The sequence below is a fragment of the Haliotis rufescens genome, unplaced genomic scaffold (assembly GCF_023055435.1).
Source record: "Haliotis rufescens isolate VD_foot unplaced genomic scaffold, xgHalRufe1.0.p SCAF_13, whole genome shotgun sequence".
Lineage (NCBI taxonomy): Eukaryota > Metazoa > Mollusca > Gastropoda > Lepetellida > Haliotidae > Haliotis > Haliotis rufescens.
This window is the reverse complement of record NW_025963813.1, coordinates 28,596,622-28,614,497: the sequence shown is the minus strand read 5'-3', so window position 1 is coordinate 28,614,497 and position 17,876 is coordinate 28,596,622. Positions and strand designations below refer to the sequence as shown.

Sequence of the window (17,876 nt, the reverse complement as noted above, 5' to 3'; positions counted from 1 at the left end):
TATTCAAGGCGCATGTTTCCCACTCAAAGCAGCAGTCGTCGTGGCCGAGTGGTTAAGGCGATAGACTAGAAATCTATTGGGATCTTCCCGCGCAGGTTCGAATCCTGCCGACGACGCATTCTTTTACAACTGTTTTCCGCTAACCACATGCAGACTTGCGACATCATGGTCCACGTACGTGGGGAATATGAGACCTTGTCCATTTTAGGTGCTAGAAAGATACCCAAGCTATACACAGTGTGGCACGTATCACCTACCTCGAGAATGCCATGCCAGCAACCTCGTTTTACACGGGTACGTAACCCCTTCAGTGCCTGTGGCTGTCTTTCCGGGAGCACACCCAACATGTACCACAAATCTACAACATTAGTTGTGCATGGATAGGAGATATTGCAAAAGAATGTGGAGGGCGACTACAGTCACACTCTTGACCACATGTTCCCCTTGGTTTCCACAAAGTCTGAGATCAAGACAATCGGGAATCCACTCAGTGTGTTTTATTGAAAGTTATTTGCATGTGGAGAATTGAGTTGGCATATTCAAGGCGCATGTTTCCCACTCAAAGCAGCAGTCGTCGTGGCCGAGTGGTTAAGGCGATAGACTAGAAATCTATTGGGATCTTCCCGCGCAGGTTCGAATCCTGCCGACGACGCATTCTTTTACAACTGTTTTCCGCTAACCACATGCAGACTTGCGACATCATGGTCCACGTACGTGGGGAATATGAGACCTTGTCCATTTTAGGTGCTAGAAAGATACCCAAGCTATACACAGAGTGGCACGTATCACCTACCTCGAGAATGCCATGCCAGCAACCTCGTTTTACACGGGTACGTAACCCCTTCAGTGCCTGTGGCTGTCTTTCCGGGAGCAAACCCAACATTTACCAAAAAACTAGGCTACAACATTAGGTGTGCATGGATAGGAGATATTGCAAAAGAATATGGAGGGCGACTACAGTCACACTCTTGACCACATGTTCCCCTTGGTTTCCACAAAGTCTGAGATCAAGACAATCGGGAATCCACTCAGTGTGTTTTATTGAAAGTTACTTGCATGTGGAGAATTGAGTTGGCATATTCAAGGCGCATGTTTCCCACTCAAAGCAGCGGTCGTCGTGGCCGAGTGGTTAAGGCGATAGACTAGAAATCTATTGGGATCTTCCCGCGCAGGTTCGAATCCTGCCGACGACGCATTCTTTTACAACTGTTTTCCGCTAACCACATGCAGACTTGCGACATCATGGTCCACGTACGTGGGGAATATGAGACCTTGTCCATTTTAGGTGCTAGAAAGATACCCAAGCTATACACAGAGTGGCACGTATCACCTACCTCGAGAATGCCATGCCAGCAACCTCGTTTTACACGGGTACGTAACCCCTTCAGTGCCTGTGGCTGTCTTTCCGGGAGCACACCCAACATGTACCACAAATCTACAACATTAGGTGTGCATGGATAGGAGATATTGCAAAAGAATATGGAGGGCGACTACAGTCACACTCTTGACCACATGTTCCCCTTGGTTTCCACAAAGTCTGAGATCAAGACAATCGGGAATCCACTCAGTGTGTTTTATTGAAAGTTACTTGCATGTGGAGAATTGAGTTGGCATATTCAAGGCGCATGTTTCCCACACAAAGCAGCAGTCGTCGTGGCCGAGTGGTTAAGGCGATAGACTAGAAATCTATTGGGATCTTCCCGCGCAGGTTCGAATCCTGCCGACGACGCATTCTTTTACAACTGTTTTCCGCTAACCACATGCAGACTTGCGACATCATGGTCCACGTACGTGGGGAATATGAGACCTTGTCCATTTTAGGTGCTAGAAAGATACCCAAGCTATACACAGAGTGGCACGTATCACCTACCTCGAGAATGCCATGCCAGCAACCTCGTTTTACACGGGTACGTAACCCCTTCAGTGCCTGTGGCTGTCTTTCCGGGAGCAAACCCAACATTTACCAAAAAACTAGGCTACAACATTAGGTGTGCATGGATAGGAGATATTGCAAAAGAATATGGAGGGCGACTACAGTCACACTCTTGACCACATGTTCCCCTTGGTTTCCACAAAGTCTGAGATCAAGACAATCGGGAATCCACTCAGTGTGTTTTATTGAAAGTTACTTGCATGTGGAGAATTGAGTTGGCATATTCAAGGCGCATGTTTCCCACTCAAAGCAGCAGTCGTCGTGGCCGAGTGGTTAAGGCGATAGACTAGAAATCTATTGGGATCTTCCCGCGCAGGTTCGAATCCTGCCGACGACGCATTTCTTTTACAACTGTTTTCCGCTAACCACATGCAGACTTGCGACATCATGGTCCACGTACGTGGAGAATATGAGACCTTGTCCATTTTAGGTGCTAGAAAGATACCCAAGCTATACACAGTGTGGCACGTATCACCTACCTCGAGAATGCCATGCCAGCAACCTCGTTTTACACGGGTACGTAACCCCTTCAGTGCCTGTGGCTGTCTTTCCGGGAGCAAACCCAACATTTACCACAAATCTACAACATTAGGTGTGCATGGATAGGAGATATTGCAAAAGAATATGGAGGGCGACTACAGTCACACTCTTGACCACATGTTCCCCTTGGTTTCCACAAAGTCTGAGATCAAGACAATCGGGAATCCACTCAGTGTGTTTTATTGAAAGTTACTTGCATGTGGAGAATTGAGTTGGCATATTCAAGGCGCATGTTTCCAACTCAAAGCAGCAGTCGTCGTGGCCGAGTGGTTAAGGCGATAGACTAGAAATCTATTGGGATCTTCCCGCGCAGGTTCGAATGCTGCCGACGACGTATTCTGTCTTTCCGGGAGCACACCCAACATGTACCACAAATCTACAATATAAGGTGTGCATGGATAGGAGATATTGCAAAAGAATATGGAGGGCGACTACAGTCACACTCTTGACCACATGTTCCCCTTGGTTTCCACAAAGTCTGAGATCAAGACAATCGGGAATCCACTCAGTGTGTTTTATTGAAAGTTACTTGCATGTGGAGAATTGAGTTGGCATATTCAAGGCGCATGTTTCCCACACATAGCAGCAGTCGTCGTGGCCGAGTGGTTAAGGCGATAGACTAGAAATCTATTGGGATCTTCCCGCGCAGGTTCGAATCCTGCCGACGACGCATTCTTTTACAACTGTTTTCCGCTAACCACATGCAGACTTGCGACATCATGGTCCACGTACGTGGGGAATATGAGACCTTGTCCATTTTAGGTGCTAGAAAGATACCCAAGCTATACACAGTGTGGCACGTATCACCTACCTCGAGAATGCCATGCCAGCAACCTCGTTTTACACGGGTACGTAACCCCTTCAGTGCCTGTGGCTGTCTTTCCGGGAGCACACCAAACATGTACCACAAATGTACAACATTAGGTGTGCATGGATAGGAGATATTGCAAAAGAATATGGAGGGCGACTACAGTCACACTCTTGACCACATGTTCCCCTTGGTTTCCACAAAGTCTGAGATCAAGACAATCGGGAATCCACTCAGTGTGTTTTATTGAAAGTTACTTGCATGTGGAGAATTGAGTTGGCATATTCAAGGCGCATGTTTCCCACACATAGCAGCAGTCGTCGTGGCCGAGTGGTTAAGGCGATAGACTAGAAATCTATTGGGATCTTCCCGCGTAGGTTCGAATCCTGCCGACGACGCATTCTTTTACAACTGTTTTCCGCTAACCACATGCAGACTTGCGACATCATGGTCCACGTACGTGGGGAATATGAGACCTTGTCCATTTTAGGTGCTAGAAAGATACCCAAGCTATACACAGAGTGGCACGTATCACCTACCTCGAGAATGCCATGCCAGCAACCTCGTTTTACACGGGTACGTAAACCCTTCAGTGCCTGTGGCTGTCTTTCCTGGAGCACACCCAACATGGACCACAAATCTACAACATTAGGTGTGCATGGATAGGAGATATTGCAAAAGAATATGGAGGGCGACTACAGTCACACTCTTGACCACATGTTCCCCTTGGTTTCCACAAAGTCTGAGATCAAGACAATCGGGAATCCACTCAGTGTGTTTTATTGAAAGTTACTTGCATGTGGAGAATTGAGTTGGCATATTCAAGGCGCATGTTTCCCACTCAAAGCAGCAGTCGTCGTGGCCGAGTGGTTAAGGCGATAGACTAGAAATCTATTGGGATCTTCCCGCGCAGGTTCGAATCCTGCCGACGACGCATTCTTTTACAACTGTTTTCCGCTAACCACATGCAGACTTGCGACATCATGGTCCACGTACGTGGGGAATATGAGACCTTGTCCATTTTAGGTGCTAGAAAGATACCCAAGCTATACACAGTGTGGCACGTATCACCTACCTCGAGAATACCATGCCAGCAACCTCGTTTTACACGGGTACGTAACCCCTTCAGTGCCTGTGGCTGTCTTTCCTGGAGCAAACCCAACATTTACCACAAATCTACAACATTAGGTGTGCATGGATAGGAGATATTGCAAAAGAATATGGAGGGCGACTACAGTCACACTCTTGACCACATGTTCCCCTTGGTTTCCACAAAGTCTGAGATCAAGACAATCGGGAATCCACTCAGTGTGTTTTATTGAAAGTTACTTGCATGTGGAGAATTGAGTTGGCATATTCAAGGCGCATGTTTCCAACTCAAAGCAGCAGTCGTCGTGGCCGAGTGGTTAAGGCGATAGACTAGAAATCTATTGGGATCTTCCCGCGCAGGTTCGAATCCTGCCGACGACGTATTCTGTCTTTCCGGGAGCACACCCAACATGTACCACAAATCTACAATATAAGGTGTGCATGGATAGGAGATATTGCAAAAGAATATGGAGGGCGACTACAGTCACACTCTTGACCACATGTTCCCCTTGGTTTCCACAAAGTCTGAGATCAAGACAATCGGGAATCCACTCAGTGTGTTTTATTGAAAGTTACTTGCATGTGGAGAATTGAGTTGGCATATTCAAGGCGCATGTTTCCCACTCAAAGCAGCAGTCGTCGTGGCCGAGTGGTTAAGGCGATAGACTAGAAATCTATTGGGATCTTCCCGCGCAGGTTCGAATCCTGCCGACGACGCATTTCTTTTACAACTATTTTCCGCTAACCACATGCAGACTTGCGACATCATGGTCCACGTACGTGGGGAATATGAGACCTTGTCCATTTTAGGTGCTAGAAAGATACCCAAGCTATACACAGTGTGGCACGTATCACCTACCTCGAGAATGCCATGCCAGCAACCTCGTTTTACACGGGTACGTAACCCCTTCAGTGCCTGTGGCTGTCTTTCCGGGAGCAAACCCAACATTTACCAAAAAACTAGGCTACAACATTAGGTGTGCATGGATAGGAGATATTGCAAAAGAATATGGAGGGCGACTACAGTCACACTCTTGACCACATGTTCCCCTTGGTTTCCACAAGACAATCGGGAATCCACTCAGTGTGTTTTATTGAAAGTTACTTGCACCTATGTGGCTGTCTTTCCGGGAGCACACCCAACATGTACCACAAATCTACAACATTAGGTGTGCATGGATAGGAGATATTGCAAAAGAATATGGAGGGCGACTACAGTCACACTCTTGACCACATGTTCCCCTTGGTTTCCACAAAGTCTGAGATCAAGACAATCGGGAATCCACTCAGTGTGTTTTTTGAAAGTTACTTGCATGTGGAGAATTGAGTTTTCCCAAGCTATGCACAGTGTGGCACGTATCATCTACCTCGAGAATGCCATGCCAGGAACCCCGTTTTACACGGGTAACCCCTTCAGTGCCTGCATAAGGGAAAATTACAATATATAGAAAAGTTACAATTTGTATATATGGTATATCTAAAAATATACAGTTTTGTAAATATGGTATATCCAAAAATACACAATTTTGTATATATGGATAGATTTTACCACTGCTTCACTCAGTTTCTTCTTTCTGGATTCTCACAATATGTGGTTGATATTGATAATATTACTAATAATACCGGACAGTATTATTGCATGTGACAAAGATACTTTAAAACTATGTTCATTATGACAACTATATTTGGAGCGTTATGAAATAATTGGCATTTATTCATTTTGACAGCATTTTACATAATAAAGAAATAGAAGATTTCAGCAAACTTGTGTAACAGTTAGATATATAATACGTTCGCCCACTGTTTACAAATAAGATGATCTATACATACAAGTAGTTCCGAGTAGTTTTAAACATGACGGTAAAATAAATTTATCGTGAATAGCGGCAAATATGAATGCATACAATTTAACATATATGTTTCTGTTGTGTTATGGTATGGTGATTCTGAATCTAAAATATTGCTTGATATTGTTTGCTAAACAGTTGTATGCACTGTCCATCGTGATACTTCTACTTAAGTATATAAAAAAGGATGTTTGTTTAGTCAATTGACATGCGTTCATTGTAAACAAGGATTAGTGTGACAGGATAACTAAGTTTGTCATCTGGTATAATGCACTTCCTCGATTAGCATAATTAGAACAGAGTTTGTAATGAGTTATATCCGGACTCCAGTTAACCAAGACAGTCAGCATCAGTGAAGAGCGTGAGCAACTGGAGAAGAGGTGAGCAACTCAATGTGATTTATGAATTTGTGGAATTTTAATAAATAAACGAATACCTGTCATAAAAATGCAGTCGAACATTGAACACACAACAAACAAACTTGCAAACAACTAGAAACCCCAGAACACGCACTCATCCACTGCACACACTACCTAACACATCGAACCGCATTACAAACCACCCTCAATCTAAACAAGGCTCTCACTCTAGAAGCAATACTAAACCCACAAAATAAACTAGAAAACTTCAAGGCCTTCAAATTTCTTATTATTGTTGTTGTTGTTATTGTTATTTTTATTATTCCGCCGATTGTTGCGACAAAAAACAACTTAATAATGAGTAGACCGATGCTGTTCAAATTGTTGATATGTATGTAGACAGTTGAGCACCAGAAACCACAAAAAACCCAAGGTCATAGGCCCAATGACAAAGGGTAGATCATTGAGTAACCATTGACGTTTTTTGCCCTATTGTTCCGCAACTTCTTGTCATGTCTGTTGTTTCCGGTGATGGACATTTTATGTTTTTTTTTAATGTGCAAGATTTTACATTGATTTGGGTACAATGTCATGTCTTCCAAATCCTACCCCTCTGAACCTGCAAAATCAAATGTTTCCAAACTTTCTGAGAATTGTCTCCATACATAACATTTGACTCAAAAGAAGTTAAAGAACACCCGCCTTTTCATGTAAGTATACATATCGTTAATCTGGCATGGTTAGGTAATTTAATATCGCGAAAACCTCGCGAATATATCCAGGGATTACCATAGGTTTTACCGGAATGCGAGCCCTGGAGATATAGAGGATGGGCCATGGGGATTAACTATATTCATATGAACAATTCGTTTTTTTAACTTCTTTTGGGTAGTCAATTATTATTATCATTACTATTTATGTATTATTCATATCCGTTGTGCAAGTAAGAATACACATGTTTGCTCATTTTTTACACGATTCGACATTTTCATAATTAATTGCGGGAAAATGTTTATTAAAATATCACAACCCCTACGCGAATTCTGATTGGCTAGCGCTGTTCCACTCAAACCGTTATATGTAACCATTGAAAAAAACGCGAGAATGCGAGATTGCGACACTTGACCAATGTCGGGATCTCGCGTTCTCACGTTCTCGTGTTTTCGTGTCAGTTGCCTATACAGTTATATGTAAATATTTTGAAAAACACGAGAACGCGAGATCGCGACATTTGACCAATGTCGCGATCTCGTGCTTTCGTCCAAATTGCCCAGACAGTAATGAATAGCTATGTTTAAAAATTGGTCAAGTGTCGCGATCTCACGATCTCGCATTCTCGTGCTTTTGTGTCAATTGCCTATACAGTTATGTGCAACTATTTTCAAAAACACGAGAACGCGAGATTGTGACACTTGACCATTGTCGCGAACTCGCGTTCTCATGCTTTTGTGTTAATTGCCTATACAGTTAATGCAACTATTTTCAAAAACGCGAGAACGCGAGATTGCGAAACCTTACCAATGTCGCGATCTCGCGTTCTCATGCTTATTACCTATACAGTCATCTAGTGGCTCAGTCGTCTGAGGCGTCGCAATTCGCTGTGTAGAGTTGCGTTCCTTGGGCGTGCCAGAAACCTATGATGGTGGGTTTCGTCCCATTTCAAGCTGACAAGCCAGGGTATAACTGAAGTATAAATACTGTTCAAAGCGGTGTTAAGCCAAACTCACTCACTTATTCAGAGCCATGCCGGTCCCTCAGGCTGGATATTGGGGGTACTTTTCCAGTATAAGCATGCCTATCATGTGGATGTCAAGGCCGCAATAACAAATAATCAGAGTTTGATTGAATTTTAAAATACATGGGAGACGGAACGCATTTTATTTTTAACATTTAATTGTTTTCTTATCGAACTATTTAAGGCATCTGTGTACAATTGCTGTCGAAGGGTGCGATTCACATGAAACATGCGTGTTCATTAGGGCTACGTGTACGGAGTAGGAACACACATATTAGCGACATTTCTATTTCTAGGAACTTCGAGGCAATAGAATAATGTAAGGCGGGATGTATTGTAGAAAATCTATTAATTAATTTTGTATGGCCTAAAGTAGCGACTATGGTTTCGTGTAAAAACATCGGACAATCTCATTTAGCCGAATGCTACAAATTGGTCTTTGAGAATTTTGTTTTGATGAATATGCTAGCCGTGTATAATATTGCCTCATGGAGAAAATCACTGGCCTGTGATTATTTCTGTAACTGACAGTGCAGTCGCGAATAGCTGCAATACTGCTGATGTGGCTTTAAGCAATATTTACTCTCTCACTGACAGTGATATTTTGTTTCCAGTTTCCTCACACTTTAATGTTTTCACTATCACTGGACATTCATGTATACAATTTCTTTTGTTAAATTGTATTGAGCATGTTGAGGGTTTTAATTTTAATACCCTACGCTACATGGGACTTTGTGTATGTAAATTACATGATAGCATTTTCAAGCTCAGTAAAAAAAGTCGGGTCATTGCCTAAAGGTCGGGCCAAGAAAAGTCGGGCCTGGCCGGGCCAGCGGGTAATACTAAAAATGGATTGCAGAATAATAAAACGAAACGTGCATATCTAGGCAGATCTCAAATGTCCACAAACGTATAGTTTTTCTCATTTAATTGAGTTTGAATCAAAATGCATCTTCAACAATGTAATAACCTGATAATTATGACTTCATACCGTGAGTCCTCGTCGAAAAGTCAGTGTCTTGACTGTGTTTTCTTTGATGAGAATGTTTCTCACCGACCTTAGCGTGTAGGGGTGTGATGTCCTGGGCAGGAAACGATAGTGTTTTGACTACTCTTCTTTCATTAATTCACGTGTTAACCTAATTAACCTTTACTAATTCATGTTAAACCAACACAGGATGTTTTCTGGAAGTGGATATTCGCGAATGTCATAGGGCTGACACGACACGTGTTAATAACTGTCCTAGCACTTCTAAAGTTACTAAACATTCTTTATATCTAAACAATAGTATTATATCTAATTTTATACCACTTTATTGTCTCATATTGCGGTAGTTAAAGAAAACAAGGTGCTCAAAGTGGAGCCCTTTTACCTCTACATTCTCAACATAGTCTCTATCAAAATGTTTGGCTTGTGATGGGTCCGACTTGGCCCGGGCTGTCAAAATCAACTTTAAACTCAAAGATGTATCATCAAATGTGTAATGCCCCTGTAATAGTGTAATCCCCTGTAATAGCGTAATGCCCCTGTAATAGTGTAATGCCCCTCAGATAGTGTAATGGCCCTGTAATAGCGTCATGCCCCTGTAATAGCGTAATGCCCCTGTAATAGTGTAATGCCCCTGTAATAGTTTTATGCCCCTGTAATAGTGTAATGCTACTGTAATAGTGTAATGCCCTTGTAATAGTGTAATGCCCCTGTAATAGTGTAATGCCCCTGTAATAGTGTAATGCCCCTGTAATAGCGTAATGCTACTGTAATAGTGTAATGCCCCTGTAATAGTGTAATGCCCTTGTAATAGTGTAATGCCCCTGTAATAGCGTCATGCCCCTGTAATAGTGTAATGCCCCTGTAATAGCGTAATGCTACTGTAATAGTGTAATGCTCCTGTATTAGTGTAATGCTACTGTAATAGTGTAATGCCCCTGTAATAGTGTAATGCCCTTGTAATAGTGTAATGCCCCTGTAAAAGTGTAATGCCCCTGTAATAGCGTAATGCCCCTGTAATAGCGTAATGCCCCTGTATTAGTGTAATGCCCCTGTAATAGCGGAATGCCCCTGTATTAGTGTAATGCTCCTGTAATAGTGTAATGCCCCTGTAATAGTGTAATGCTCCTGTAATAGTGTAATGCCCCTGTAATAGTGTAATGCCCCTGTAATAGTGTAATGCCCCTGTAATAGTGTAATGCTACTGTAATAGTGTAATGCCACTGTAATAGTGTAATGCTACTGTAAAAGTGTAATGCCCCTGTAATAGTGTAATGCCCCTGTAATAGCGTCATGCCCTTGTAATAGTGTAATGCCCCTTTAATAGTGTAATGCTCCTGTAATAGTGTAATGCCCCTGTAATAGCGTAATGCTACTGTAATAGCGTCACGCCCCTGTAATAGTGTAATGCTACTGTAATAGTGTAATGCCCCTGTAATAGTGTAATGCTCCTGTAATATTATAGTGTAATGCCCCTGTAATAGTGTAATGCCCCTGTCATATTGTAATGCCCCTGTAATAGTGTAATGCCCCTGTAATAGTGTAATGCTACTGTAATAGCGTCACGCCCCTGTAATAGCGTCATGCCCCTGTAATAGTGTAATGCTACTGTAATAGCGTCACGCCCCTGTAATAGCGTCATGCCCCTGTAATAGTGTAATGCCCCTGTAATAGTGTAATGCCCCTGTAATAGCGTCATGCCCCTGTAATAGTGTTATGCTACTGTAATAGCGTCACACCCCTGTAATAGCGTCATGCCCCTGTAATAGTGTAATGCTCCTGTAATAGTGTAATACCCCTGTAATAGTGTAATGCCCTGTAATAGTGTAATGCCCCTGTAATAGTGTAATGCTACTGTAATAGCGTCACGCCCCTGTAATAGCGTCATGCCCCTGTAATAGTGTAATGCTACTGTAATAGCGTCACGCCCCTGTAATAGCGTCATGCCCCTGTAATAGTGTAATGCCCCTGTAATAGTGTAATGCTACTGTAATAGCGTCACGCCCCTGTAATAGCGTCATGCCCCTGTAATAGTGTAATGCTACTGTAATAGCGTCACGCCCCTGTAATAGCGTCATGCCCCTGTAATAGTGTAATGCCCCTGTAATAGTGTAATGCCCCTGTAATAGTGTAATGCCCCTGTAATAGTGTAATGCTACTGTAATAGCGTCACACCCCTGTAATAGCGTCATGCCCCTGTAATAGTGTAATGCTCCTGTAATAGTGTAATACCCCTGTAATAGTGTAATGCCCTGTAATAGTGTAATGCCCCTGTAATAGTGTAATGCTACTGTAATAGCGTCACGCCCCTGTTATAGCGTCATGCCCCTGTAATAGTGTAATGCTACTGTAATAGCGTCACGCCCCTGTAATAGCGTCATGCCCCTGTAATAGTGTAATACCCCTGTAATAGTGTAATGCCCCTGTAATAGTGTAATGCCCCTGTAATAGTGTAATGCTACTGTAATAGCGTCACACCCCTGTAATAGCGTAATGCCCCTGTAATAGTGTAATGCTCCTGTAATAGTGTAATACCCCTGTAATAGTGTAATGCCCTGTAATAGTGTAATGCCCCTGTAATAGTGTAATGCCCCTGTAATAGTGTAATGCCCCTGTAATAGTGTAATACCCCTGTAATAGCGTAATGCCCCTGTAATAGTGTAATGCCCCTGTAATACTGTAATGCCCCTGTAATAGTGTAATGCTCCTGTAATAGTGTAATGCTACTGTAATAGTGTAATGCCTCTGTAATAGTGTAATGCCCCTGTAATAGTGTAATGCCCCTGTAATAGTTTAATGCTCCTGTAATAGTGTAATGCCCCTGTAATAGTGTAAGGCTACTGTAATAGCGTAATACCCCTGTAATAGTGTATTGCCCCTGTAATAGTGTCATGCCCCTGTAATAGTTTAATGTCCCTGTTATAGTGAAATGTACCTGTAATAGTGTAATGCCGCTGTAATAGTGTAATGCCCCTGTAATAGTGTAATGCCCCTGTAATAGTGTAATGCCCCTGTAATAGTGTAATGCCCCTGTAATAGCGTAATGCCCTTGTAATAATGTAATGCCCCTGTAATAGTGTAATGCCCCTGTAATAGCGTAATACCCCTGTAATAGTGTCATGCTCTTGTAATAGTGTAATGCCCCTGTAATAGTTTAATGTCCCTGTTATAGTGAAATGTACCTGTAATAGTGTAATGCCGCTGTAATAGTGTAATGCCCCTGTAATAGTGTAATGCCCCTGTAATAGTGTAATGCCCCTGTAATAGTGTAATGCCCCTGTAATAGCGTAATGCCCTTGTAATAATGTAATGCCCCTGTAATAGTGTAATGCCCCTGTAATAGCGTAATACCCCTGTAATAGTGTCATGCTCTTGTAATAGTGTAATGCCCCTGTAATAGTATAATGCCCTTGTAATAGCGTAATGCCCCTGTATTAGTGTAATGCCCCTGTAATAGTGTAATGCATTATACTAATTATTCATACAGTAATGTTTATGTTATTCTATGCATTGTACGAATTTTAAAATGTGCTTAAATCTGACCTGTATGAATTGTACACTGGCCCCGGGACACCGCAAAAGTCGCCAAAGAGCGAAATGCAGGTGCGAAAGGCTTTGGAAACACGTACATCACGTAGGGCCGACTCACACAGTGGTATCAGGTGAGAATAGCATTTTGAATATCTTATTTTAGATATGGTTATCAAAACAATGTTGTTTGAACATTTTAGGTGCTAGAGTTTCTTTGAATGAATGTTAACCATGGTTTAAATAGCTTAGACCTTTTCGGTCCAACGAGTAAACATCGGATCAGCCTTGAATGCAGCTGCAAATCAGGATGTGTTATGTTTCACCTGTATTCTTTATGTCATTTGTTATTTACTTTTTTTGCAATTTGTATTTTGCAGCTGTCACCAGAGAGCGCAGAATGACCAAGAAGTGTTGTAAAACTTAACTACAATCTTAGTAAATATAATCTTCTTTAAAAGATGGATAGTAACCTCTCCTAAATGATTAGTGAGTTGTACTATTCTAAGATAGGCCACCTAGTCCAGTGAGCCAATATTTACTAACTGGTCATTAAAATCTCCTTAACGTGTGAGGGTCTGAGTGGAATAAGTATTTTGAAAATACATCATTTATCATTATCACAGGTACTACTTTTCACCCTCAATATTCAGCCTAGGCTTATCTCAGAAGCTTGACCACTGCCACTGCTACATGTAGGTGACTGAATATTATAAACGCGGACTTTCGCTGTCCCCAATGCCATCTCAAATTTTATATTGCCATTGTACTTGCAGTGCCATTGACTATTGCACTACCATTATACTACATCCTGTCATTGTAATTGCTGTGCAGTAATTTGTAAAGGTGACTTTGACAGTTGGTTTTGCTGGAGGATTTTAAGCAGCGTGTGTCAACGGACATTCGGACATTATCTTAATGATCAGAAAGTGGATCAGTTACACCTGGCTGCTACAATAAATGATGATTATTCGCTACCTCACGGGGTTAGTTTCAAACAGTCGTAGGGTTAGATAGGAGTACTTACCTTTCGTTAGTAAAGGTTCTTACGGGTTCAGCAAGAAGTAAGTGAAGGTTGTTCTATGGGATAAACGTACTGTGTTTTCAATGTCGAGCTAGGTTACCCGTAGATTTGACAGCGCTAAATTGAATTTGAAACCAAACGCGCATTGAAAACACAGTATGTTTATCTCCAGTCGACTAACACATACGTGTATACGGGTAATATATTGAGTGAAGTGGCATGGGTTGATTCCAATGGACAGAGTGGGTTGTTTATACCTACTTGGGTGTCCCACTTCTTTTGCATCAGATATCGGATATGACATCTAATTATAGGTCTATAATCACTGTATGAGAAAAGAAGTGGTGTCACAGATTTGTCGGGTGGTGCTTTTGCAGCAGCATCGGCCATAGTATAACCAATGATACATGAGTAACCAAGGAGGTGATGATACAAATTAAGTGGGAGCTTTATCTTGAAGATTAATTTCAGCAGCGGAAATGACAGTTGATTTCTTATTGTAAAGATCTTCGAATTAATTACGCAATTAAAAGCTGGCTTTGACTACTGATTAGAATATAATTTAGTGTTGTATTGAAAAGATAATTTCAGACGGCGTTTTGTTACGGAAGGCTCATCGGCTTTTACTTACAAACTTTTAATGGGAGACGTTCCAAAGGCGCCAAGGCAAAGCATCAAGCCCTGATGATGGATATTATCAATTTTTGTTAATTACTTTTGCAGACTCAGCCATAGAAGATGGAGCCATAGTCAAGTTTTAAACAGATCAGTGACCTGTTCAAGTGTAAGAGGGTTGTCAGATCCCCCTCACTACTTAGAATTAGAAATCTCTATCAATGAATAGAGTGCCTTCAGAAATGTAGCTTTAAGATATTAAATATGCGGATGAAAATTAAATGGTTATCAAAAATAAGCCCCAAGCACTTGCCCAACTTCACAACATCAAAAAATAGTTCTCACGGCTCGGAGCCCTAAATATGTACCAGTCGCAGGCTGTAAGTAAGTGTCTGAGTCATCATGCATGGGTCATTATCGGAAATAAAATCCTCGATTACTTTACCCTTTTGAATAATGATTGAACTTCCCCATAAAGGATTATGCCCATTTAGATCACCCATGATGATACAGGGCTTTGAGAGCTGGTCGTATAGATTTAAGATCAATCCTCTGAAGACCCGAAGAAGGAGGAAGGTACAAGGAGCAAAGTGTGAAGGCAATATGCAATGTAAGACGACTTGCCACAGCGTGTGGATTTGTGTTGAGGGGAACAGGACTGTGAACAATGCCCCGCCACACCAAAATAGAATTATATGAACTATATGGTGGTTCTGCAGGAGATCGCGCTAATGAACTATTGTTTTGATGTGAAGATGGAGTTACATCCATCTCTAGAGGCTCAAAGAAGTTATGAACATCTGTAGATGTTTTCAGTAAGAGTGGGGTTTTGAGTTGCATTTTTTCTGTTTTGTGTTTGCGGTTTTTTTCTTGGACATTTACGTTGAGGGTTTGACATTAGCTTGTATTTCAGGAGTTGGTGTGGATGGGGTCATAGCCTGAGTCACAATCTCAGGTGCTAAAGAAATGCCTCATGGTTGCCTATCTGAATGATTTGTCTGACTGTCAGATGCTGTAGTCAAAGGCATAGGGTGTTCAGAGTGTGCCAATGTCAAGCTGGTCTGACATTCTATAGATCTAGTGGTAGAAGGGCGAGAGACAGCAGCAGCAAAGGTTTGTGTTGATGGAGGTGACTGGCTGACGAGTGTGTGTGTTTTTTGTTTTTTTTTACGTTTGACTGTCAACATATCCATTCATGTTTCCAAAGGGAACAGTATTTTGAAGACGCTACACATTTACCCATACAATTAGCACAATTGAGGTCTGCTGTGCAATCCGAGTCATCATGATTGAAACCACAACGATGGCAAATAGTCGGGCGATCGCATGATTTGGATCCGTGTCCAAACTTCTGACACCTATGAAATCGGAGTGGATTGGGAACATACATATCCACTCTGATGTTAAAATAGCCTACCTTTATAGATAGGGGGATGGCTGAAGGAGAAACTGTGAACGAATATGTGTTTGTTCTCTCCATTTTTTCTTGTGAAACGTTACACAGAAGTGACATGTTGTTCTTTGAGTTCTTCAAGAATTTCCTCTTCTGTCATCTCAGCCATTCAACGAATTCTGTTGCGGATGATCCTTCGACTTGAGTTAAATCTTCTGTGCACAGAAACATTCTTCACTTCACCTAAAATACTTTCAATGGCTTTACATATGGCAAAAGGGTTTATTTTTTAAGGTAGTTCATTTCTTGATTCAACTACTAGAAACCGTGCCCAAGAAACCAGTTCCTGGAACCAGTGCCATCAACTACCAGAATCCCTTCCTCCACCGACACAGTGGCGCAACCCATTGGGACTTGGTTGGAGGAGCTTGCACACCAACATCTAACTATAGTATCTTCCTGACGAGTGATCACTGTCCAAACACAATGCAATGAGCGTCTACAGAAACTCGACAGAAACAATGTAACACAGTTACAATCATTGTTCAACAATAATATACACTGCCATATAACAAAATATAAGAAATATCGATTTGATTTAATAATATATATATATATATATATATATATTCCCCTAGCGAATAGACACCAATGCAAACCGCCACATTTAAATACTAACCCTCTTAACGAATTAACCCTTCCCCAGTACAATCATGGAATATATAATAAATTATTTTCACCGATAATTGATTCAAGTATATATCGTTCTTATATTATTGACTTTACATTTCACTCAGCTGTTGCCATAATTGCGGAGGAACTTTGCATTCATGGCTTGGTAACAACTCAACATTTTATAACATGCTTTTGCGTAAAGTACCCTTTGAAAAGTAAATATATGAAAGGCCTAAGAGCAGTGTTACATGTCTTGTGTCATTTAATAGTTGCATTTGTTTTGGGTGTTTATTATGTTAACGCCGATCTCAGCAATAATCGAGTCTGGAACAGATAATCCAGTGATATTATGACCATTGATCCACCCCGTGGATGGCGAACAATCAACCATGTCAACGAGCTGACCACTAATCCATTACGTTGCCTCTTACAACTAGCATGCGTTTACTCTCAAGTTCTGATTCTCCACAATATTAGTATTTACATCTTCGCTGATTCTTACAGGATCAAACAATGTACAGAAATATCGTGTTGCCCGTGTTGATTCACCTATGATATTTCTTAAATTCTTAGGGTGGTCGGGTAGCCTAGTGGTTAAAGCGTTCGCTCGTCACGCTGAAGACCCGGGTTCGATTCCCGACAAGGGTACAATGTGTGAAGCCCATTTCTGGTGTCCCCCGCCGTGATATTGCTGGAATATTGCTAAAAGCGGCGTAAAACCATACTCACTGAGAATACTGACTTAAATTCTTACTTAGCAATACATCCTTGAGACGATTACTTGTACCAGCACTTGATAACGGATTTGCATTTAAATCTCCAACGCCAGTACTTTTGCTTGTAATATCAAGGGCACCTTCAAAACTTTTATCAATTCTATTCCAAAATTCCATAACATATGGGGTTTCATAGGAAGGTGTATAGTAACCCAAATTCTATGGTCATAGATATTCTCGAGATCATGCATTCGTTTAAAAGCTAAATTTTGCTTAACATATAACATTACACCCCTGCCGAAAGAATTTCTATCCTTACGTATTGGGTCGTGAAATTTTGCCCACCTTAAGGAAGCGTTATCAAACGATTTATCAAGATGGGTCTCGATGAAACAAACACTCTGAAAGCTATTCACAGAGATATTCGAGTTTATTTCGTATGCTTCTCGTATTCAGGTGAAAAATAGTTTTCTCGTGACAATCGTTCTGAGAAGGGCCTGGATTAGTCTCAATGTCTTCAGCAAGCTGGAGTAACAATAGAGCTGGGATGATCACGTTAGTGTTTCTGAATTGCAACTGTAATACACAAAAAAACGTGCTAAAACCATACTAGCCTTGCACGATAC

The 17,876-nt window shown here is 41.6% G+C and overlaps 11 non-coding genes across 11 annotated transcripts; all 11 read left to right on the top strand.

Annotated features, from left to right (window-relative positions):
• The first annotated feature begins 34 nt into the window (after positions 1-34).
• On the top strand, positions 35-116 carry Trnas-aga. Its single transcript has one exon. It is a non-coding gene; the product is annotated as a tRNA-Ser (tRNA).
• Positions 117-570: 454 nt separating this feature from the next.
• Positions 571-652, top strand: Trnas-aga. The gene has a single exon. It is a non-coding gene; the product is annotated as a tRNA-Ser (tRNA).
• Positions 653-1,111: 459 nt separating this feature from the next.
• Positions 1,112-1,193, top strand: Trnas-aga. The gene has a single exon. It is a non-coding gene; the product is annotated as a tRNA-Ser (tRNA).
• Positions 1,194-1,647: 454 nt separating this feature from the next.
• Positions 1,648-1,729, top strand: Trnas-aga. The gene has a single exon. It is a non-coding gene; the product is annotated as a tRNA-Ser (tRNA).
• A 459-nt stretch (positions 1,730-2,188) lies between these two features.
• Trnas-aga lies at positions 2,189-2,270 on the top strand. Its single transcript has one exon. It is a non-coding gene; the product is annotated as a tRNA-Ser (tRNA).
• A 455-nt stretch (positions 2,271-2,725) lies between these two features.
• Positions 2,726-2,807, top strand: Trnas-aga. Its single transcript has one exon. It is a non-coding gene; the product is annotated as a tRNA-Ser (tRNA).
• A 254-nt stretch (positions 2,808-3,061) lies between these two features.
• Positions 3,062-3,143, top strand: Trnas-aga. The gene has a single exon. It is a non-coding gene; the product is annotated as a tRNA-Ser (tRNA).
• A 454-nt stretch (positions 3,144-3,597) lies between these two features.
• Trnas-aga lies at positions 3,598-3,679 on the top strand. The gene has a single exon. It is a non-coding gene; the product is annotated as a tRNA-Ser (tRNA).
• Positions 3,680-4,133: 454 nt separating this feature from the next.
• Trnas-aga lies at positions 4,134-4,215 on the top strand. The gene has a single exon. It is a non-coding gene; the product is annotated as a tRNA-Ser (tRNA).
• A 454-nt stretch (positions 4,216-4,669) lies between these two features.
• Positions 4,670-4,751, top strand: Trnas-aga. Its single transcript has one exon. It is a non-coding gene; the product is annotated as a tRNA-Ser (tRNA).
• A 254-nt stretch (positions 4,752-5,005) lies between these two features.
• Trnas-aga lies at positions 5,006-5,087 on the top strand. Its single transcript has one exon. It is a non-coding gene; the product is annotated as a tRNA-Ser (tRNA).
• Positions 5,088-17,876: the final 12,789 nt, after the last annotated feature.